This window comes from Anolis sagrei, chromosome 13 (genome assembly GCF_037176765.1).
Source record: "Anolis sagrei isolate rAnoSag1 chromosome 13, rAnoSag1.mat, whole genome shotgun sequence".
Classification (NCBI taxonomy): domain Eukaryota; kingdom Metazoa; phylum Chordata; class Lepidosauria; order Squamata; family Dactyloidae; genus Anolis; species Anolis sagrei.
Window position 1 is genome coordinate 1,361,905 of NC_090033.1, and position 23,552 is coordinate 1,385,456.

Genomic DNA, 23,552 nt, shown 5'->3' on the forward strand with positions numbered 1-23,552 from the left:
GAGAGGTGGCTGCCACAGCAGGTTTGGGAGGACAATGCACAGATGGTCGGTCAATACGATTTAAGCAAGGTGCAGTCGTTGAATTCTTGAGAGCAGAAGGTGTCACCCCAAAGGAGATTCATCAGAGAATGCAAGATGTTTATGGGGATTGTGTTGCTGTGAGGACTGTGCATCGTTGGGCGAGTAAGTTGAAAGATGTTGAGGTGGGAACATCTGACTTGTGTGACAAACAAAGAGTTGGACGTCCTCTGACAGCAACCACTGAGTTTCACAAGCAAAAGGTTGACAGATTGATTCATGACAATCGTCGTATCACTCGGAGAGAAATTTCAAGCATAATTTCATAAGAACGTGTGTGGGTCACATTACTGCTTTGCTTGGCAATCGGAAGATCTGTGCACGATGGGTACCCAGGATGAGCGACCTGTGAGACGCTGGTTGCAGAAACAGAGTGTCGACTTCTTCCGTGACGGCCTCAGAAAACTTGTTCATCATTGGCAGATATGTGTCCAATTGTCTGGTGATTATGTGTGGGTCACATTATTGCTTTGCTTGGCTATTGGAAGATCTGTGCACAATGGCTACCCAGGATGCTGACGCCTGAAATGAAAGCGGAAACAGAATGTCGACTTCTTCAGAAAACTTGTTCATCGTTGGCAGAAATGTATCCAATTGTCTGTTGGTTATGTGGAAAAGTGAATAGTGGTGGTTAAGGAGCACATTCTGAGGATTATTTCTGCATTTGATTTATTAAAATATTCCCATCCAAATCCAAGTAACAAAGGTGGAGACATTACTTTTCATTCAATCCTCGTAACTGCGGAAATGGAGGCAGGGGGTTCCATCATTGTCTGCTGTACTGTATGCCCAATTTCGATATTGCCACAAGATATCTGCAACTGCACATGCAAACATACTAAACAATCTGCCCCGTCTTGCTCACATATCCCACCCACTCCATTACACGGAGCTGACTGGGAGGCCGGGAGCATGGTCTCATGCTGCTCGAGAGCGACTCACTCCAATTTTATTTTTATTTTACATTACAGCATTGCATAGCTACATTTGCATGGCACATCTAACACTTCTATTATTGGGTGCGGACATATGCCGCTTTACGCTTCCAGTTCGGAGCGCCTGGCTCATTCGGCCCCATCGCCAGCTCCACAGACTCCCTCTGTTGCCTCTGAAGATAACTCATTGCGTGGGGCTGTGAAAGAGGAGGCGGAAACGGTCCACAAGCTTTGACAGTGCGACCCACAACACCCACTGATCTCGCTAACTGTCCACAGTGCAAGATGCTCTCTGTGATGTGTGTAGATAACTGAAACAACCACACACCTAGCTTTTATTTACTTACTTCCTTAGGCGATAACTCGTTGTCCGAGTAAGATAATCCTCCAGGGTGGGTCCCAGGTGACTGTGGAGCCCTATTCTTGACCTGCAGCTTCTCCCGCAGTGAAGGCATCAGTTTCCAGACAGAAGGTGGTCCTGGTCGGGGTTGGCTTGACACGCCTTCCTCTTGGCACGTTTCTCTCTGTCGCCCTCCATTCGTACCTTTTCAAATTCTACAGCACTGCTGGTCACAGCTGACCTCCAGCTGGAGCGCTCAAGGGCCAGGGCTTCCCAGTTCTCAGTGTCTATGCCAGAGTTTTTAAGGTTGGCTTTGAGCCCATCTTTCAGTCTCTTTTCCTGCCCACCAACGTTCCGTTTTCCATTCTTGAGTTTGGAGTAGAGCAACTGCTTTGGGAGACGGTGGTCAGGCATCTGGACAACGTGGCCGGTCTGGCAGAGTTGATGGCGGAGGACCATTGCTTCAATGCTGGTGGTCTTTGCTTTTTCTTCCAGCACACTGACGTTTGTCCGCTTGTCTTCCCAAGAGATTTGCAGGATTTTCCGGAGGCAGAGTTGATGGAATCATTCCAGGAGTTGCATGTCACATCTGTAGACAGCCCACGTCTCGCAGGCATATAGCAGGGTTGGGAGGACAATAGCTTTATAAACAAGCACCTTGGTCTCCCTATGGATGTCCCAGTCCTCAAACACTCTCTGCTTCATTCGGAAAAATGCTGCACTCGCAGAGCTCAGGTGTTGTTGAATTTCAGTGTCAATGTTGATGTTTGTAGACAGTCCACGTCTCGCAGGCGTATAGCAGATATGGGAGGACAATAGCTTTATAAACAAGCACCTCGGTATCCCGATGGATGTCCCGGTCCTCAAATACTCTCTGCTTCATTGGGGAAAATGCTGCACTCGCAGAGCTCAGGCGATGTTGAATTTCAGTGTCAATGTTGACGTTTGTAGACAGTCCACGTCTCACAGGCATATAGCAGGGTTGGGAGGACAATAGCTTTATAAACAAGCACCTCGGTATCCCTACGGATGTCCCGGTCCTCAAACACTCTCTGCTTCATTCGGGAAAATGCAGCACTCTCAGAGCTCAGGCATTGCTTATGTTTTAATTTTTGCTTTGTATTGTATTGTTATTGTTTGCTGTTGTTGTGTTGAGGCCTTGGCCTTTGTAAGCCGCATCAAGTCCTTCGGGAGATGCTAGCGGGGTACAAATAAAGTTTAATAATAATAATAATAATAAATAATAATTAATAATTGTTGAATTTCAGTGTCAATCTTGATGTCTGTAGACAGTCCACGTCTCACGGGCGTACAGCAGGGTTGAGAGGACAATAGCTTTATAAACAAGCCCCTTGGTCTCCCTACGGATGTCCCGGTCCTCAAACACTCTCTGCTTCATCCGGAAAAGTGCTGCACTCGCAGAGCTCAGACATTGTTGAATTTCAGTGTCAATGTTGACGTCTGTAGACAGTCCACGTCTCGCAGGTATTGGGAGGACAATAGCTTTATAAACAAGCCCCTTGGTCTCCCTAGGGATGTCCCGGTCCTCAAACACTCTCTGCTTCATTGGGAAAAATGCTGCACTCGCAGAGCTCAGGCGGTGTTGAATTTCAGCCTTAATGTTGACATTTGTGGAGACGTGGCTGCCAAGGGAGCAGAAATGCTCAACATTTTCTAATGCTACACCATTAGGCTGCCATTTAGAGACTCTATTAGACTCTCAGAACAGAGAGATGCTTTCGACTTTGGACTATTAAGAGCATAAGAAAAATGCACAGAGAAACTATTTCGAATCCTAACTGGATTTATAAGCAATGTACCTGTATGCTGAATACATGAAGCTTGTGAGTAAACCAACTATGTTATTTTAATTAAGACTACTTTATTTTTGGTCTCTTGAGAGCGTGATTTAAACCAGTGGTTCTCAACCTGTGGGTCATTCAGATGTTATCTCCTTCAGCTCCCAGAAATCCTAATAGCCGGTAAACTGACTGGGATTTTTGGGAGTTATAGACCAAAACACTTGGGGATCCAGAGGTTGAGAACCACTGATTTAAGCCATGATGTTGTAAAGGAGAGTAGATTTTTTGCGGGGCAACTGTAATAACGTTGATGTTTTTTGTGCGTTGGCATATCTTTGATCCTAACAGTTCAAAGAGGTATCTAGGTATATCAGTCTAACAACTGAGAAACTTAATTGCCATGCATGAATACTAGTAGATATTAACCACTAAAGAGAAGGTTGACTCAAGCAACTCTTCTTGGGAAGAACATATTTTCCGAAAGTTTATGTAAATCCTAATTAATCTCCAAAAGGATCATGCTTGCGGAGATTCCTGGTTTTCCCAAAAGTTGTAAATATACATTTTTAAAAATGATTTTTTTTTTTACAAATCCATTAATGGAGTCTGTAATTGTATGTTTATAGGGTCATCCGTTCTTATTGGTGGATCTTACCAGAGAAACTGGTTCTTTTTGGGGGATTTTTCTGCTAGATCTAAACGCTTTCCATCTTCTTTAATGTGTTCCAATGTCTTCCCGCTCGTGTTTTTCAGAGAGATCACTTTCAAAGAATGACAGGTGACTTCATTGCCATCTGTCAGCGGAGCCCAACTAATTGTCTTGTGCAGTATCCAAGGGCAAAAAATAAAATAAAATTAAAGCAACCTCCTTTTCCACCCACCCACATACAAATGCATCGCACCGCTAATCTGCTCCTTTATCTCCATGAACTCGGCTTGGATTGGAAAGATTGTTTTCTGCAGCATCTCCCCATTAGTCTCAATGTAGAAAGGCACACGTTGTTCCTATTTTTACAAGCAGAGCTGGAGATATTCATGGCACTCACTCTGCAGGGATTTGAGGTTCTCCTGAGTTCTTGAGCTGCAGTGTCATGAATTGCATCTACTGTACTTTCATTCTGTACTTTCATTCTATCACGCCTTGCGTGACTCCAAATGGCTCGCCATAAGATAGTGATTTTATAATGTCAAAAATCATTTCCACAAACTGTAACGTTTAAATATTGTGGGGTTTTCTAAAACAATTAAAAGGAGAAAATGCATTGTCGAAGGCTTTCATGGCCGGAATCACTGGGTTGTTGTAGGTTTTTCCGGGCTATATGGCCATGTTCTAGAGGCATTCTCTCCTGACGTTTCGCCTGCATCTATGACAAGCATCCTCAGAGGTAGTGAGGTCTGTTGGAACTAGGAAAGTGGGTTTATATATCTGTGGACTGACCAGGGTGGGACAAAGGACTCTTGTCTGCTGGAGCTAGGTGGGAATGTTTCAGCTGGCCACCTTGATTAGCATTGGATGGCCTGACAGTGCCTGGAGCAATCTTTTGTTGAGAGGTGATTAGATGTCCTTGTTGTAGGTTTTTTCGGGCTGTATGGCCATGTTCTAGAGGCATTCTCTCCTGATGTTTCGCCTGCATCTATGGCAAGCATCCTCAGAGGTAGTGAGGTCTGTTGGAACTAGGAATAAGGGTTTATATATCTGTGGAATGATGACCAGGGTGAGACAAAGGACTCTTGTCTGCTGGAGCTAGGTGTGAATGTTTCAACAGACCACCTTGATTAGCATATAATGGCCTGGCAGTGCCTAGAGCAATCTTTTGTTGAGAGGTGATTAGATGTCCTTGTTGTAGGTTTTTTCGGGCTGTATGGCCATGTTCTAGAGGCATTCTCTCCTGATGTTTCGCCTGCATCTATGGCAAGCATCTTCAGAGGTAGTGAGGTCTGTTGGAACTAGGAAAGTGGGTTTATATATCTGTGGACTGACCAGGGTAGGACAAAGGACTCTTATCTGCTGGAGCCAGGTGTGAATGTTTCAACTGACCACCTTGATTAGCATTTAATGGCCTGGCAGTGCCTAGAGCAAACTTTTGTTGAGAGGTGATTAGATGTCCTTGTTTGTTTCCTCTCTGTTGTTGTGCTGTTGTAATTTTAGAGTTTATTTAATACTGGTAGCCAGATTTTGTTCATTTTCATTGTTTCCTCCTTTCTGTTGACATTGTCCACGTGCTTCTTGTAGATTTCAGTGGCTTCTCTGTGTAGTCTAACATGGTGGTTGTGAGAGTGGTCCAGCATTTCTGTGTTCTCAAATAATCTGCTGTGTCCAGGCTGGTTCCTCAGGTGCTCTGCTCTGGCTGACTTCTCTGGTTGAAGTAGTCTGCAGTGCCTTTCATGTTCCTTGATCCGTGTCTGGGCAATGCTGCTGCATTTGTGGATCTGTATGGAGACTTGTCCACAATTGCATGGTACACGGTAGACTCCTGCAGAAGCGAGAGGATCCCTCTTGTCTTTGCTGAACGTAGCATTGGTTGGATTTTCTTGGTGGATCTGGAGATAGTTTGTATGTTGTGTTTCCTCATCAGCTTCCCTCTGTGGTCAGTGGTTCCCTTGATGTCTGGCAAGAACCCTTTCCCTCTGGGTGGGTCTTCGTCTTGACTCTCGTGGCTTCTTCTCGGTGGTGTTGCAGCTCTTCTGACGTCTGAGGTGGAGTCTCCCTTGGCCTGGAGAGCCCAGTTGAGGTGGTTCAGTTCATCTTGGAGGAGAAGGTGGGCTTCGCAGATTCTTTTTGCACGGTCTGCCAAGGCTTTAATGGGGCTTCTTTTTTGACTTGGGTGATGGTTGGAGTTTTAAAAGGGAAAACATATTTGACAAAGCTTTGCCTTTCTCGAAGGCCAGCATATAATCATCATCATCATCATCATCATCATCATCATCATCTATATAAATAAAAATGTGATGTTCGTTTGTGGGATTAACATAACTCAAAAACCACTGAGCGAATTGACACCCAATTTGGACACATCTCTCAGGCCAACGAGTGACCATCACTCATCAAAACACTGAAAAACGCAGTAGAAGAGATTTAAAAAGCCAAAAAACAAAAAATACATTACAACACATGCGCAAAACCACATATATATGTATATGTATATAGGTAAAGGTAAAGGCTGTCCCCTGACATTAAGTGCAGTCATGTCTGACTCTGGGGTGTGGTGCTCATCTCCATTTCTAAGCCGAAGAGCCAGCGTTGTCCGTAGACATCTCCAAGGTCATGTGGCCAGCATGACCGCATGGAGCGCCGTTACCTTCCCGCCGGAGCGGTACCTATTGATCTACTCACATTTGCATGTTTTCGAACTGCTAGGTTGGCAGAAGCTAGGGCTGACAGCGGAAGCTCACGCCGCTCCCTGGAATCGAACCTGCGACCTTTTGGTCAACAAGCTCAGCAGCTCAGTGCTTTAACCCAGTGTGCCACCGGGGGGGGGGGGGGAGTATATGTGTGTGTATATATATATATATATATATATATATATATATATGCAAACACACATATTTACACAAATATATATACACACACACATATATACATATATACACACAAAACACATATTCACAGACTGGGCCACAGCAACGCGTGGCAGGGGGTGGCTAGTAAATAAATAAATAAATAAATAGAACGGTCTAGCAGGAAGTGCCCGGTTGTGGAAGAGGAGTGTGCAAATCACAGAGGGAAGAAGGGAGGACGCTTCTGCTTTTAGTCCTGCCTCTTTTCCCCCTTTCCTCCTTCCTCCTCCTCCTCCTCCTCTTTGTCTTGCCTTTTTCACTTATTGGGACCAAGGTGCTTGTTTATAAAGCTATTCTCCTCCCAGTCCTGTTCTATGTCTGCGAAACATAGACTGTCTACAGATGTCACATGCAACTCTTAGAATGATTCCATCAGCACTGTCTCTGGAAAATCCTGCAAATCCCTTGGGAAGACAAGCAGACAAATGTCAGCGTACTCGAAGAAGCAAAGACCACCAGCACGGAAGCGATAGCCCTCCGCCATCAACTCTGCTGGACTGGCCACGTTGTCCGGATGCCCGACCACCGTCTCCCAAAGCAGTTGCTCTCCTCCGAACCCAAGAACGGAAAATGGAATGTTGTTGGGCAGGAAAAGAGATTGAAAGATGGGCTCAAAGCCAACCTTAAAAACTGTGGCATAGACACCGAGAACTGGGAAGTCCTGGTCTGTAGGCGCTCCAGCTGGAGGTCAGCTGTGACCAGCAGTGCTGTAGAATTTGAAGAAGCACGAATGGAGGGCGAAAGAGAGAAAGGTGCCAAGAGGAAGGCGTGTCAAGCCAACCCCGACCGAGACCGCCTCCCACCTGGAAACCAATGCCCTCACTGTGGGAGAAGATGCAGAGCAAGAAGTAGACACCACAGCCACCTACAGACCCACCAGTACACTGATCTTGGAAGACTATCCTACTCAGACAACGAGGGATCACATAAGTAAGAAAGTAGGTAAGTAAGTAAGTATGTAATCCTGTGTATTGGGATTGGAGAAAGAGTTGGGGAGTACTCCTTTAATTGAAGGGGAAATGCTGGAGGAAAGGGGGAGGTGTTGGAAAATAGCGTCGGATAAGACAGAATGTCGGATAAGCGAAGGTCAGATAAGCGAGACTCTATTGTATAAGCAGTTTCAACTTAATTATTGGGGGGGGGGGGAGGAAAGGTGGAGCCTTGCCCTTCCTAGAAGCTTCAGACACAACTAGGTTGCCACAGCTTCTTCTAACTTGCGTCTTCTCCCTCATTAATACCTTCAACTGTCTTGATGACACTAGGTTGCTTGGCAACATGTGTCCCAATTTTAATCTGTGACATGCTGGATTCAATGCAGACAGTAAGGTTTTTAATCCCAAACTGTAGGGACTGGAGAGAGAGAGGCTGAGAGCATGCGTATTTGTCAATGAGTGCCTCTCCCCAAAAGTCCCTTAGAACAACCCAGTATGGTCTGCAACGTGTTGCACAATGATGTTTGTCTCAAAAGGTGCAACACCAACATGAAATGTTTGGAAAGCTCTGGGGTAGATGATACAATGTTTAGATTAATTAACCATTGACAGTAAAAAAAATGATGGAGGGGTGTTATTGGGCCAATAGCTTATATGACAGTGGTTCTCAACCTGTGGGTTGCGACCCCTTTGAGGGTCATACGAGCCTTTCAAAGGGGTCGCCTAACATATATTTCCAGTGGTCTTATGAACGGAGACACTGCTTCTCTATCCGTCCCCAGGCTTAGACGGTGAATGGTTTTTTGTCTGACCCCCCTCCCCCCATAACCCATCACAAGATGGCACCTGTGGGAATATCTTCCCTCAGTATTGACCCGTGTCAGTTAGTTTAAAAGGGTGTCAAGCTGCATTCATTCTATACACATTGGAGGTGCTGCACCCCAAGAGACTTGCTAATTTGGGAAGGTCGTGTGGATGTGTCAATGGTAGAAGAAGATCTCTTCCTCTTCCTCCACAACCGCCCTCCCCCCTTCCTTCCCTATCTCTGGGCCAGTTCCACCAGAGCGGCCCCTCAGGCTTAGAGCTACCAGCTCCATACCTCAGGCTCAGGCAACTCGCCTCAGACTCCAGAGCCCACATCATAATGGCAGCAAAAGTGACTCCTCGCTCCTAATCACAATAATGTGAGTCGCGGACCCAAGAGTCACTGCTATATGGAGTGTATGCTTGTAACAACCCTAAATTCTGACTGTTGGAGTTCAGCCTGTGATTGTGTTTCAGGATCAGGGTGCTTTAGATGTGGGGAATGATGTAAATGAGGTTCAAGATGGCAATGGTTTGGTCAGAGAAAGACAGAGAGACATCTGTTCAAAGTATAGTTTCCCATGAGAATGTTCCTACAGGGTATCGGAACGATGGTTTACTCCAGGGGTCCACAAACCTTTTAAACAGAGGGCCAGGTCATAGCCCCTCAAACTGTTGCAGGGCCGGATTATAATTTGGAAAAAAAATGAATGAATTCCTATGCACAGTGCACGTATCTTATTTGTAGTGCAAAAAACACTTTAGAACAATATAATAATTAGAATGAAGAACAATTTTAACAAATATAAACTTATTAGTATTTCATTGGGAATTGTGGGTCTGCTTTTGGCTGATGAGATAGGATTGTTGTTGTTTTTGTGTGCTTTCAAGTCATTTCAGACTTAGGTTGACCCTGAACGAGGGCCGGGTAAATGACCTTGGAGGGCCGTGTTCGGCCCCCGGGCTGTAGTTTGAGGGCCCCTGGTTTACTCCCTGAATTGCTCCCAGAGAGTTCTCAGGATTTGGGGCTTGAAAACAACTCGGCACCTGCAGAAACTAATGAGCATATAGATAGGCGGGCAGAAATTAGTCAAAACAGACAGGCCAAGCAAGGCCGTCAACGTTCTGCCAGGCTTCAACAGAAAAAGATAAGGGCCATTCAAGAACAGGAAAACCAGTTTCTGAGTGCTTGGAAAGGTTTAAAAGTTCCAAGCATGGAAAATATTGCCAGATGGAGAATGGTTTAGAATCCTGCTTAGTTCTTGTCCTCGTCTCATAGAAGACTTGCTTGGAAGATTCATGCTTAAAGATTTCTTGTTTCCTGGTTTGGTTTTTGTCTCTTGTGATTACGTGCTTATGCCTTGGATCAACGTTCCCTGGTTCTCTGGATTTTGTTAGAGACTTGTGGACTTTGCTTTTGAACATTGCTGAACTCTATCTTGAACTAATTTGTTCCTGCTTATCTTTTTACCTAATTGGATTTACCTATTCCTTTAAAGTGTTTTTTTTTACTTTGCTGTTTTTACTTATCTTCAATAAAAGGCTTGTTTTCCCTACTCAACGTGCGGTGTTTTAAAGTCAGAGGGTTATTCCTGTCCTATGAATTCCATTGGTTTTTTTTTTGTTTTGTTTTCAGGCAAAGATTACGGATTCTGAGCTGGCGAACGCTGAGCATTAGATTGGTTTTATTGATTGTGATGTATAATTGATTGTTTTAATTGTGTTGTCGAAGGCTTTCATGGCTGGAATCACTAGGTTCTTGTGGGTTTTTTCGGGCTATAGAGCCATGTTCTAGAGGCATTTCTCCTGACGTTTCGCCTGCATCTATGGCAAGCATCCTCAGAGGTAGTGAGGTGACGTTTCGCCTGCATCTATGGCAAGCATCCTCAGAGGTAGTGAGGTGACGTTTCGCCTGCATCTATGGCAAGCATCCTCACAGGTAGTGAGGTGACGTTTCGCCTGCATCTATGGCAAGCATCCTCAGAGGTAGTGAGGTGACGTTTCGCCTGCATCTATGGCAAGCATCCTACCTCTGAGGATGCTTGCCATAGATGCAGGCGAAACGTCAGGAGAAATGCCTCTAGAACATGGCTCTATAGCCCGAAAAAACCCACAAGGACCTAGATTGTTTTAATTGTTTTATAATTGCTGTTGATATATGTTTTTATTTTATTGTTTGTGTTGGCATCGAATTGTGCCTTTTGTAAGCCGCCCTGAGTCCCCCCTCGGGGGTTGAGGAGGGCGGGGTAGAAATGCGCAAAATAAATAAATAAATAAATACTCAAGGGGGTAGTTTACCTCGGAAATATAGGCTGCAGCATTTAGTATGCTTTACTCCCTGAATTGCTTAAAGATTTCTTGTTTCCTGGCTTGGTTTTTGTCTCTTGTGATTACCTGCTCATGCTCTGGATCAACCTAATTGGAATTTACCTATTCCTTTTAAGTGTTTTTTACTTTGCTGTTTTACTTATCTTCAATGAAAGGAATGCTTTCCCTATTCAACGTGTGGTGTTTTAAAGTCAGAGGGTTATTCCTGTCCTGGAGTGCAACACTGACGAAGAAACCATTTATAAGTGACCTCTACTGTATTGTGTACTTTGCAAGTTGGACTTTTCATCTGAGCCAGCTTGGGTCTGCAGCGTCTTGCTCTCTCCCATATGCAACAACAGTAGTGGTGAGGATTTGGTTCCCTGTGTGTAGATGTGCCAAGGATCCCTTCTGGGTGAAGGAGAAGCCTCCCCCTCCAGATCTCAAGGCATTGGGCTCCCCTCTCCAGTCCTGAAGGCAAGGGAGAGAAATATCCGGGTGAGGATACTGCCTTTGAAAGGTCGTATCCTCCAACTGTCCCAGTTTGGCAGGGACGGTACCAATTAATCCTTTAAAATTCAGATTAAAAAAGGGCAGGGGTGCCTCCAGGCTGGCAACGGATACTAATTCAATCAGTTATGTTTAATATCACTTTGGGCTGTGGCTTGACATTCCTGCATCCACGCGCTCTCTTTTTAAAAAAATGAAATGCACCCATTATTTGTTCTTATTAATTATTGTGCTGAATGAGATCTCTCATGTACACACTCCAGGGGCCTTCAATTGAACAGGGCGTCCTGACAATCTCTTTCCTGCACCCCCCTTTTCTCTTTCCATTCGCTTTCTACTCCTCCTCCTCCTTCCACACATGAAGCAGTTTTGCAAATCTGTGGGAGGCATTGGGGTGGGTCTTCCATCCTCCTTCTTCTACGCTCACACACACGAAGCAGATCCAACTTATAACGTGCAGGAGAGTTATAAAAGAGAAGGCTGGCAGACTAGAACATGCAGGGTTGGAAAAACACTCTTTGGGTAGGAACGAAAAGAGTTGGCAAAAGGAGAGGGGGATGCCTGGAAAGTCCTGAAATCATCAGAAGATGGTTTTGAAAGGCAGCAGATCACAGGAGCTGTCTTCATAGACCTGTCAGCAGCCTATGATACTGCAAACCACGGCCTCCTCCTGAGAAAAATGTATAATATCACAAAGGACGACCACCTCACCCGCCTCATAGGAAACCTGCTACAAAACAGGAGCTTCTTTGTTGAGTTCCAGGGCCAGAGAAGCAGATGGCGGAAACAGAAGAACAGCCTGCCTCAGGGGAGCGTGCTCGCTCCATCCATGTTCAACATCTACACAAATGACCAGCCACTGCCAGAAGGGACAGAGAGTTTCATCTATGCTGATGATCGTGCCATTACCGCCCAAGCAGGGAGCTTTGAGATGGTAGAACAAAAGCTCCCCGAAGCTCTAGGTGCTCTTACTGCCTCTTACAGGGAAAACCAACTGATCCCTAATCCATCTAAAACACAGACATGTGCTTTTCATCTCAAGAACAGAGAAGCATCCCGAGATCTGAAGATCATCTGGGAAGGAATCCCACTGGAGCATTGCAGCGCACCCAAATCGCTGGGAGTCACTCTGGACCGTGCTCTGACCTACAAGAAGCACTGCCTGAACATCAAGCAAAAAGTGGGCGCTAGACACAATATCATACCAAAGCTGACTGGCACAACCTGGGGATCACAACCAGACACAGTGAAGACATCTGCCCTTGCGCTATGCTACTCTGTTGCTGAGTATGCATGCCCAGTGTGGAACACATCTCACCACGCTAAAACAGTGGGTGTGGCTCTGAATGAGACATGCCGCATTATCACGGGGTGTCTGCGCCCTACACCACTGGAGAAATTACACTGCTTAGCCGGTATTGCACCACCTGACATCCGCCGGGAAGTAGCAGCCAATAGTGAAAAGACCAAGGCAGAGACATCTCCAGCTCATCCCTTGTTTGGGTATCAGCCAGCACGTCAATGACTTAAATCTAGACATAGTTTTCTAAGATCTACAGAGACACTCGCTGGAACACCTCAGCAAGCGAGAGTCCAAAAGTGGCAGACTCAAACCCAGAACCTCAACCAATGGCTGATACCAAATGAGAGACTCCCCCCTGGGCACACAGAGGACTGGGCGACTTGGAAGGCGCTCAACAGACTGCGCTCTGGCACCAAAAGATGCAGAGCCAACCTTCAGAAATGGGGCCACAAAGTGGAATCCACGACATGCGAGTGTGGAGAGGAGCAAACCACTGACCACCTGCTGCAATGCAACCTGAGTCCTGCCACATGCACCATGGAGGACCTCCTTGCGGCAACACCAGAGGTACTCCAAGAGGACAGAGACTGGTCAAAGGACATTTAATCCACTACCTAACTCACAAATTTTGTATTTTGTCTGTTTGTTTGCTTTGTTCTGTTAGAAATGTAATAGAACTGCCTGGTTGCCCTGACACGACAAATAAATATCAGAACATCATCTGGATCTTGGAAACAAAAGCACCAATCCCAGGACTAAAAACTACGATATCTGTGTGGATGGGCACCAATACATTCATGGAAGCTGGACGCAGCCTATGCTTAGTCTTTAAAACAAAGGTAGAAAACTCTGCACCACAAATCAAGTTTCCAAAACTATAAGAAGCCACTAAAAGAAAAAGGATTGCATTACAATACACAGCCTACCAAATCTGAGTAATACACCGAGAAAATCTAATTAAAACAATATTTTGCCTTTTTTTTTTGTTTGCTTTAGCAGTTTTCTTTCTTTACTATGGCAATATGGTATTTTGGTATTTTTCCTCTGTTTATGCTGCAGTTATATTTTGCTAAATTTTAAAAACTAGCAGTTGTCACAAGCCTCCAGATCTCTCTACACAACCAACCAACCCAAAAATCTGGGATGTGTTCCTGGCTTGGAAGAATAGAATCCTAGAGTTGGAAGAGACCTCATGGCATCTGAAGCATCGTTTCAGAATCCTGCTAAGTTCTTGCTCTTGTCTTATGGAAGCTGTTGCTCCTCAGGATAGATTCAAATCAAACTCCCAAGGAGCCAAAAGCATTGCCCCAAAGCCCAGGCAATTCCCAAGAAGTTATCAGGGTGTTGGCTGAAGTTGCACTGACAAAAGGTTGCCTTCAATCAGCTCACTAAATATACTTTCCCAGCATGAAAGCATTCCTTTGACCTCTAACCTCTCTCTTGTTTGCATGCCTTGTACTACGAAGAACCCTGAATTGCAAGCAATCCTCCCTATCTAAATCTGCAGAGCCTTCAAGGTCAAATAACTCATTATCCTGGAGCTGGGAATCGGCAGCCTGAGAATCGTCAGGCAGAGAGCTCCCAGGCTGGCTCGCCTCCTCCACCTGCACCTGGGAAGTTTCACTAAGATCAGAAACACCTTCTAAGACAACATCCCTTCCCATGGGAAACTGGAACTCCTCGTCTTCAGCATCGACATCGTCTGTATCAACAATAGGAACTTGTTCAGGAATCTGAAACCCATCATCCTCTTCCTGCTCTTCCTCAGGCTCCAGCTGAGCCACAACAGAAGCCTTGCTTGGAAGATTCATGTTTAAGGATTGCATGTTTATGGTTTGACCCTTTGTCTCTTGTGATGATATACTCATGCTTCGGATCAATGTTTTCCTGGTTCTTTGGATTTTATTGGAGAAGTCTGGACTTTGTCTTTGAACTTTGCTGAACCCTACCATGGAATACGTTGTTCCTGCTTATCTTCCTACCTAATTGGATTTACCTATTCTGTTAAAGTGTTTTTTTACCTTGTTGCTTTTACTTATCCTCAATAAAAAAGGATTGTTTTCCTACTCAACGAAGTCAGAGGGCTATTCCTGTTCAGGTGCGCTCCTACCTGAAGCTGAGTGCCTCTCCTCTAAGGTAGAAACACTAGCGGCTTAAATGCCGTAAATGACAGGAAGGGGAGCCTGGAAAGCACCCACACACACACACACACAAATGGGCCAATAGAAAATGGATCTTTCGGCACCCCTTAGCGAAAACAGATATCTGCCTGTGATTGTGTTTCAAAGATCAAGGTACTTTAGATGTGGGGAATGATGTCAATAAAGGTCAAGATGGCGATGGTCTGGTCAATGATATTAATGCAGAGAATGACAAAGAGACACCGGTCCAAAGTGTAGTTTCCCATGAGAATGTTCCTACAGGATATAGGGATGATAGTTTACTCCCTGAATTGCTCCCAAAGACTTCCCATAATTTGGGGCTTGGAAACAACTTGGTACCTGGGGGAACTAATGAGCATATAGACAGATGGGTGGAAATTAGCCAAAACAGACAGCTCGGCCAAAGTCTTCGCCGTTCCACCAGGCTTCAAGAGATAAGGGTGAGAGGCATTCAGGGAAAACGAAACCAGGAGGCTCCCAAAAAATGGATCGGGACCCCCACCAAAAGCCAGGACACGAAACAGGTCTAGGTTTACCCAGATTCCACAATCCTAATAGATAGTAGCATTCCCTATTAGAAAGTGAACATTGGCCAGCTTGACAGGGTTGTAGTGAAAATGCCAAATGATTTCAAGTCGAGTTTTTTAGAAAGTGCTCTAAGGTACAATGACAACAACTATACAAATAGTGGATGGGGTTCTGAGAGTGCAATATACATAGTTCTGCTGTTTAAAACATAAATTCCCCTTTCCTTTCCATGTTTCCTAGGTGACAACTCAGATGAGCTAAAAATTCCCATCCATGGTAGAAACAAGAAGAAGTGTTATTTAAAAAAACCCACAGTTATGACATATTTTTTCGCCCCTGGGGTGGTTGATACGGGTTGAGCATTCCTTCTCCAAAATCCAAAATACTCCAAAAATCAAAACTGTCCATATGTGTGGCTGGGAGAGTAACACCTTGGCTTTCTGCTGATTCCATGCCCAAACTTTATTTCATGCACACAATTATTTAAAACCTTGTGCCTAAAATTATCTTTAGGCTATGTGTATAAATAAGGAATAAGAAAAGAAGATATATAAACAAAAAAGGTTTAGCAGCAGGTGATAACCAGATAATAATCCAAAGTTCCAGAGTGACAAAGTCCAGGAATAGCCAGAAATCACAGACTGAGCATAAGTCCACAATCCGGAAGGTATAGGGACATGGAATACTTTCAGAATATATTAAATCCAAAATCAAAGCTTGACTTGAACCAGGAGCAAGAGTACACAGGCTTAGCTACTCACTCTAATGTAGCATTGCCTGAACTGACCTTAAGGCAAACAACTTGTTGTTTAATAGATAGCCATGAAATCATTCCGTTTCCCATGAATTGTTGTGACTCAGCTGGAACCACAGAGTGTCTCTGATGAGGATGATGGGACTCAGGTTCATAGTTTGGTTCAAAATTGTCCAGCTAAGGTGCAACTTGACAGAAGCAATGCTAGATCCACCAGACACAGCTCTGTAAATCAAGGACTCTGGAGACTATGGTTACAAAAGAAAACTCAGTTTACTAAGCACAGAAAAACATGTCCATCTACAGCGAGCGACACACAGGAAGAGACAGGAAAACCGAAAGTCAAAACAGAACTTTGCAGCTGTTAATCTTTCTTGCTCCAAGCAGCAACTCCCTAGAAGTTCTCAGCAGAAGAGAGCTTCTCTTAAGGTCACTTAATCACAGCCTCAACATAAACATTTCAGCACAGCATTTCCATTCTCAGGGGCATCCATATTTGCTACACAAGAATTACATTTAAAACTCATACACATCTATATATATAAATGTGTAAGGGGCGTTAAACGGAACAGCAAAACTCAAAAAAACCCCAATGGAAATTAACCAAAATTCCCATGCACATACCTCAACCCACAAGGTACAAACAAACCGAATCAAAAAAGAAAAACAACACAACAACACACTCACAAAACGACAAAACAACTGAACATGCGCAATGGCACCCAGCCACAAGTTCCCTGGCGCGTGCACATGGCCTGCCGGCCAATGCTCCCTCCGCGCAAGCCACGCCCCCATCCTACCACCGCGCCACTTCCCGCCCTGTCAAAACCATCCCTCCTCCCCCTCCTCCATCTAACCCCACCCCCTTCTAACCTGTCAAAACCATCCCTCCTCCCCTTCCTGAAAGGCCCAGGTCTAATGGAGTATGGGCCCTGTGGGGACTCACTCTCAAGTAGTCCTGGGACTACCCAGGGGACCATTTCCACAGGCCATCATAGATGCAGGAAGAAGAGAAGGAAAGACGGGAAGGAAGGAAAGAAGGAAGAAAGAAAGAGAAAGGGAGGTAAAGAAAAAGGGGGAAGGAAGGAAAGTAAGAGAAAGAAGGAAGAAGAAAAGGAAAGAAAAGGAAAGATGGAAGGAAAGAGAAGAGAGACAGCAGAAGAGAAAGAAAAAGGGCGAAGGAAGGAAAGAGGTAGAGAAGGAAGAAATGAGAGAAAGAGGGAGGGAAACAAAAAGGGGGAGGAAGGAAGGAGAGAAGGAAAGAAAAAAGGGAATGAAGGAAGGAAAGAGGGAGTGAAGGAAGGGGGAAGATGTAGAGAAAGAGGGAGGGAAGGAAAGAGAGAAGGAAGAAAAGAGAGCAGAAGAGAAAGAAAAAGGGGAAGGAAGGAAAGAGATAAAGAAGGAAGAGGAGAAGGAAAGATGGGAAGGAAGGAAGGAAGGAAAGAAGGAGAGAAAGAGGGAAGGTTGGCCACAGCAAAGGAAAGAAAATTAAAAGGAAGGAAAGGCAGGAAAGAGGTAAAGAAGGAAGGAGAAAAGAAAATAAAAAATGAAAGAAGGAAGGAAACATGGAGGGAAGAAAGGAGGCAAAGGAAGAAAGGGGAGGGAATGAAGGAAAGAGAGAAGGATGAAACCAAGGAGCGAAAGAAGGAAAGAAAGGAAGAAATAAAGAGGTAGAGAAGGAAGAAAGGAGAAAAAGGGGGAAGGAATAGGTAGGTACCTCTCTCATAATACTCCAGATATCTACCTCTACTTTGAAAAGATTTACTATAGGCCACAGCAACGCGTGGCAGGGTACAGCTAGTAATATATATAATACCTCAATAAATCCTGACAAAAATGTTCCTGTTATAGACATCCCTGTTATAGACAGTGAAGAAGTGCAGTTTCCCACAGCAAGGAATGAGAGTGTTGATACTGAGAATAGCCAGGTGCAGGTGCAGATTGACTCCGAGAAGGAGGACAGTTCTCAGCCTGATAATGAGCAAGTACGGAAACAGGCTGACACTAACGAACAGACTGACCTTGACAAAATGGGAACCTTAGATCGGGCTGACCGTTTGGAATTCTGAGTTCGAAAGAGTGTGAGAATAGCTAACAAGAGGGAGGCCAGAGGCCAAAGAAACGCCTTCATGTTTTGCAAAGGGTATTAAGCCGTGTGTTTGAGACCAATCCTTTGTCAAAGCAACTTTGCATTCAACTAAGAAGCTTGCCTTTCCTTGTCTGGATTCTCTTGCAGTCTTTGTGTTCATGGTTTCAGGACTTTGTCGTGTTCTCTTGGGTTTTTGCTTCGCTGGTGCCTTTTTGGATTAAGCTTCCAGTGCTATATGATATCGATCTGTTGGAACATTAACCTTTGTCTTCAAGAACTTTTACCTTATAATTTTCATAAACTATAAAGACTTCTGTCTGTGTGCAGTTTGGTGTCTTCAGCAAGGTGAATCTACTCTGAGGTGCAACATGAATTTCCTTCACAACTTTCCCACATAATCTCTCTGAACAATGCAATCTATTTTTGGCTCTGATTTGTAAACAGAACTTGTGTTGCTCTCCGTAGCTACAGGTGGATTCTCATGGGAACCTTCCTTATCACTCAGCTCTTCACTCGATTCCTTATCTGCTGTTGCTACTTCTGACTCCCCTGAATGCCCTTGAAGTCCTGCACTTTCCGAGCCAGTTTTCTCACAGAGAGAACCATCATTGAATTTCACAGACTTGAGAGCCCATCAATTTGTGCCACAGGAAAGTTCACAATGATCCTCTCTAAATCATCAGTTAAAGCATCAGCTTCTGGTTGATCTACAACAGTGGTTCTCAACCTTGCTAATGCCGTGACCTCTTAATGTTGTGGTGATCCCCAAGCATAATATTGTTTTCGTTGCTACTTGATACCTCTCATTTTAGCACTGTTATAAATCGTAATGTAAATATCCAATATGCAGGATATATTTTCATTCACTGGACTAAATGGAGCACAAATCTATATAAATAAACATGTAATGTTAGTTCGTGCTACCATCACAACTCAAAAACCACTGGGGGAATTGACACCAAATTTGGACACAAGACACCTAACAGTCCAATTTATGTCCTCCACTCAAAAAAATTGATTTTGTCATTTGGGAATTGTTGTTGCTGGGATTTACAGTTTACCTGCAATCAAAGGGCATCCTGAACTCCACCAATGATGGAATTGGGCCACACAGGGCTCCCATGACCAACAGAAAAAACTGGAAGGGTTTGGTGGACATTGACCTTGAGTTTGGGAATTATAGTTCACCCACATCCAGAGAGCACTGTGGACTCAAACAATGATGGATCTGGACCAAACTTGGCACGAATATTCCATATGCCCAAATATGAACACAGATGGAGTGTAAGGGAAATAGACTTTGACATTTGGGAGTTGTAGTTGATGGGATTTAAAGTTAACCTATAATCAAAAAGCATTCTGAACTCCACCAGTGATGGATTTAAACTGAACTTGGCACAAAGAACACCCATGACCAACAGAAAACACTGGAAGGGTTTTAGGGGCATTGACCTTGAGTTTGGGAGTTGTAATTCACCTACATCCAGAGGAGCGCTGTGGATTCATGCAATGATAGATCTGGACCAAACTTGGCACGGATATTCATTATTCCCAAATGTGAACACTGGTGGAGTTTGGGGAAAACAGACCTTGACATTTGGGAGTTGTAGTTGCTGGGATTTATAGTTCACCTACAATCAAAGAGCATTCTGAACTCCACCTATGATGGAATTAAACCAAACATGGCATACAGGACTTCCATGACCAACAGAACACACTGGAAGAGTTTGGTGGGCATTGACCTTGATTTTGGGAGTTGTAGTTCACCTATATCCAGAGGAGCACTGTGGATGCATGCAATGATGGATCTGGACCAAACTTGGCACGAATACTCAGTATGCCCAAATGTGAACACTGGTAGAGTCTGGGGGAAATAGACTTTGACATTTGGGAGTTGTAGTTGCTGGGATATATAGTTCACCTACAATCAAAGAGCATTCTGAACTCGACCAACAATAGAATTGGGTCGAACTTCCCACACAGAATCCCAATGACCACCAGAAAATACTATGTTTTCTGATGGTCTTTGGCGACCCTTTGACACCCCCTCACGACCCCCTCGGGGGTCCCGACCCCCAGGTTGAGAAACACTGATCTACAAGAAACAGATTCCATTTCTTAATTTAAATTGGTAGAAAATCCAAGAAGGCCTTTGAAAAAGCTTGATTATATGCATGTCTATGCATGCATGCATATGTGTGTGTGTACCCACACACACACATATATATTTGGAACCACTTATATTTGTACCTTACAGAAGATTAATGATTTCCATAGCTTGTGCTTCCAGGGGATAAAACACAGCTGCCTACTGAATTGTAAATGGTGAAGAAAAGCATGATTTGGAGATTATGCACACTTACATCAATGCTTCCCTCACCCCTCCCAATGCATTATCTATATAGAGAGTTGCGTATAAAAGTCAGTAATTGTAGAATTTACACTCTGGATCAGAGCCAAAGAACTGCAGGCACGCATAAAATAGCTGCCAGCACTGTTCTACAAATCGGGTGCAAGAGAATAGGCAGCAAGAGCAATTATAGTTAACATTTGTAAACGTTATGAGTGTTCAGAGCATTGCAGACGAATGATCAAGCTATTAGGACTACAATTGAATGGGAAATGATGGAAAAAACACGATTTCTAGATTAGGCACACTTCACACCAATCTTTGTCTCTCCTATCAACACATGCTTTTTACTACTCAATTAGTACTACAATCCCCAGCGTTACAGAGTCTGTGGCTCATGCTGAAGAATGCCTCATATCGGATTTGGTGGCTGTTCTCATGCATCCATGTTACAGGAAAGTCAAAAGGTCAGAGCCATCTAATCTCAATACTAACCACAGCCCGAACAGCAAAGAGATGCAAGTAGCATAATTGTCTGTAGTTAGTTACAGTATTTTCCAGAGGTTTAATGGTGGTGTAAGATTGCCTTGGGAAGTCTGACTTGGCCACGGTAGTCCACGCTCTGGTTACATCCCGGATTGATTACTGCAACGCGCTCTACGTGGGGTTGCCCTTGAAGACTGCCCGGAAGCTTCAGATGGTCCAGCGCTCGGCAGCCAGGTTGCTAACGGGAGCGGCACTCAGGGAGCATACCACTCCTCTGCTGAGCCAGCTCCACTGGCTGTCAATCCGCTACCGGGCACAATTTAAGGTGCTGGCTTTAGCCTATAAAGCCCTAAACGGTTCTGGCCCCGCTTACCTCTCCGAACGCATCTCCACCTATGAACCGACCAGAACATTAAGATCGTCTGGGGAGGCCCTGCTCTCGATCCCACCTGTGTCACAGGCGCGCTTGGCGGGGACAAGAGACAGGGCCTTCTCGGTGGTGGCCCCTCGGCTATGGAATGCCTTACCTGCGGACATCAGACAGGCACCTTCGCTGCTGACGTTTCGGAGAATGGTTAAGACCTGGCTTTATGAACAAGCGTTTGGTTAAGCAGTGCAACCAATCATAGGAAGACGGTAAATGGAGCATAGGAATGGCGCAAGGATTATGAGAACGGATCTGATTTCTAGGGCTGGGCGGTTTCGTTTCGTTAATTCGTAATTCGTTAAAAATTCGTTATTTTTTTTATAACGAAGCGATAACGAACCATTCTGGAGCAACTTAAAAACGAAACGAATTTTTAAATTCGTTTCGTAAATGCTTCGGATTCGTTATGTATTCGTTTCGTTATCGGTTTGAGGTCGTTTCGTTATTATTTCTGCATGTCTGGGGCAAGTTTTATAGTTTTTTTTTGTTTAATTAGTGAAAAAAAATTATAATATCACACCAACAGTCAACAACAGAGGGAGAGGGAAGCTTCAGAAGTTCCCCCTCTCCCATTTGGAGGTTTTTTAGCGTATTGCGCGGTCGCGTCCGCCATTAACGAATCGATTCGTTATTGTTTCGTATTTGTTTCGTTAATGTTTCGTAATTTTTTTTTTACATTTACGAAATTTCGTAAATATCGAACTTTTTAAAAGAAAAATTTCGGAATTCTTTTAAATATCGAAACGCAAAAACCCCCAAAAAACGAATCGATTTTAGAAACAAAATTTTCTGTTGTTACCCAGGCCTACTGATTTCAACTGAGGCATTATGTTATGTCTGTTTTGTTGATCTGTCTTGTTGATTGTTAACTGTTGTGGATTGATGCTGTTGAGCCTGTTTGTTGCATTGTTATGTTTTAATTGCACTGACACTGTTTGATAATTGTACCATGTAAACCGCATTGAGTCGCCTGTTAAGGGCTGAAAAATGCGGTATAGAAATAAAGCAAATAAATAAATAAATAAACATAATTGTCTGTAGTTAGTTACAGTACTTTCCAGAGGTTTAATCGTGGTGTAAGATTGCCAACAAATACTAAATGCTGCAGCCTATATTTCTGAGGCAAACGACCCTCTGTGCCAGGAGATTTGATACTTTTTCTTGCACTGTTAGTTTGCATGAATCTATTTGGGCCATGCATTTTGCAATTGGGTAGCTTTCCCCTGGTTGCAGGGCCAACAACCTATCAATCATCATTAGAACCCCTTTCCCCATTACTATTCATAACAGTAGCAAAATTACAGCTAGGAAGTAGCAACAAAAATAATTTTATGGGTTGGGGTCACCACGACATGAGGAACTATATTAAGGGTCAGCAGCATTAGGAAGGTTGAGGAACACTGGGTTGAATACTAGTGCTGGCAGGACTGCTGACCCAAAGGTCACTGGTTTGAATCCGGTGAGAACAGGTTGAGCTCCCTCTGTCAGCTCCAGCTCCCCGTGCTGGGACACAAGAGAAGCCTCCCGCAAGGATGGTAAAACATCAAACATCCGGGCATCCCCTGGACAACGTCCTTGCAGACATCCAATTCTCTCACACCAGAAACAACTTGCAGTTTCTCAAGTCGCTCCTGACACGAAAAAACAAAACAAAATCATCTTCTTTTTGGGAGTAGTCTTTTGGAATGTATCCATCCAACTAAAATGGATTAATGTTTCAATAAATATGTTTAGGAATGGATTCTTAAGCTTTACCAAAAATGGTTGTTTACAGAGAAGGTTTCAAAGATAAGGGTCACCTACCCTGCTTATCTCCATCTCTATTTTTTTAATTGGTAATGCATGACACACAGTGTCCTTTAAATCTTGAATATAGCGAAGAGTGGGTGTCGCGCTGTGTGAGCTGCTCTGTCCTTCCTACACTGAAATCCAAAATAACACCTTGTTTTAGCAGCTGAATAGAGCTGGATCTGCAAGATGGACTAGAGGTGGTGATTAAACACCATATGCAAATTACACTAAAATGTTGAAACAAACAGAAAATATTGGTGAATTGGCGGATCAACACACATTATCAATTTCCTATTTGTGTCTAGAATTATAGTCCTGGGGGGGGGGGGGGGGGGCTTTATATTTGCGCTCTTTAGATTCCTCATTTTTAATGATTTCTTTTTAGGTTTATTGGCA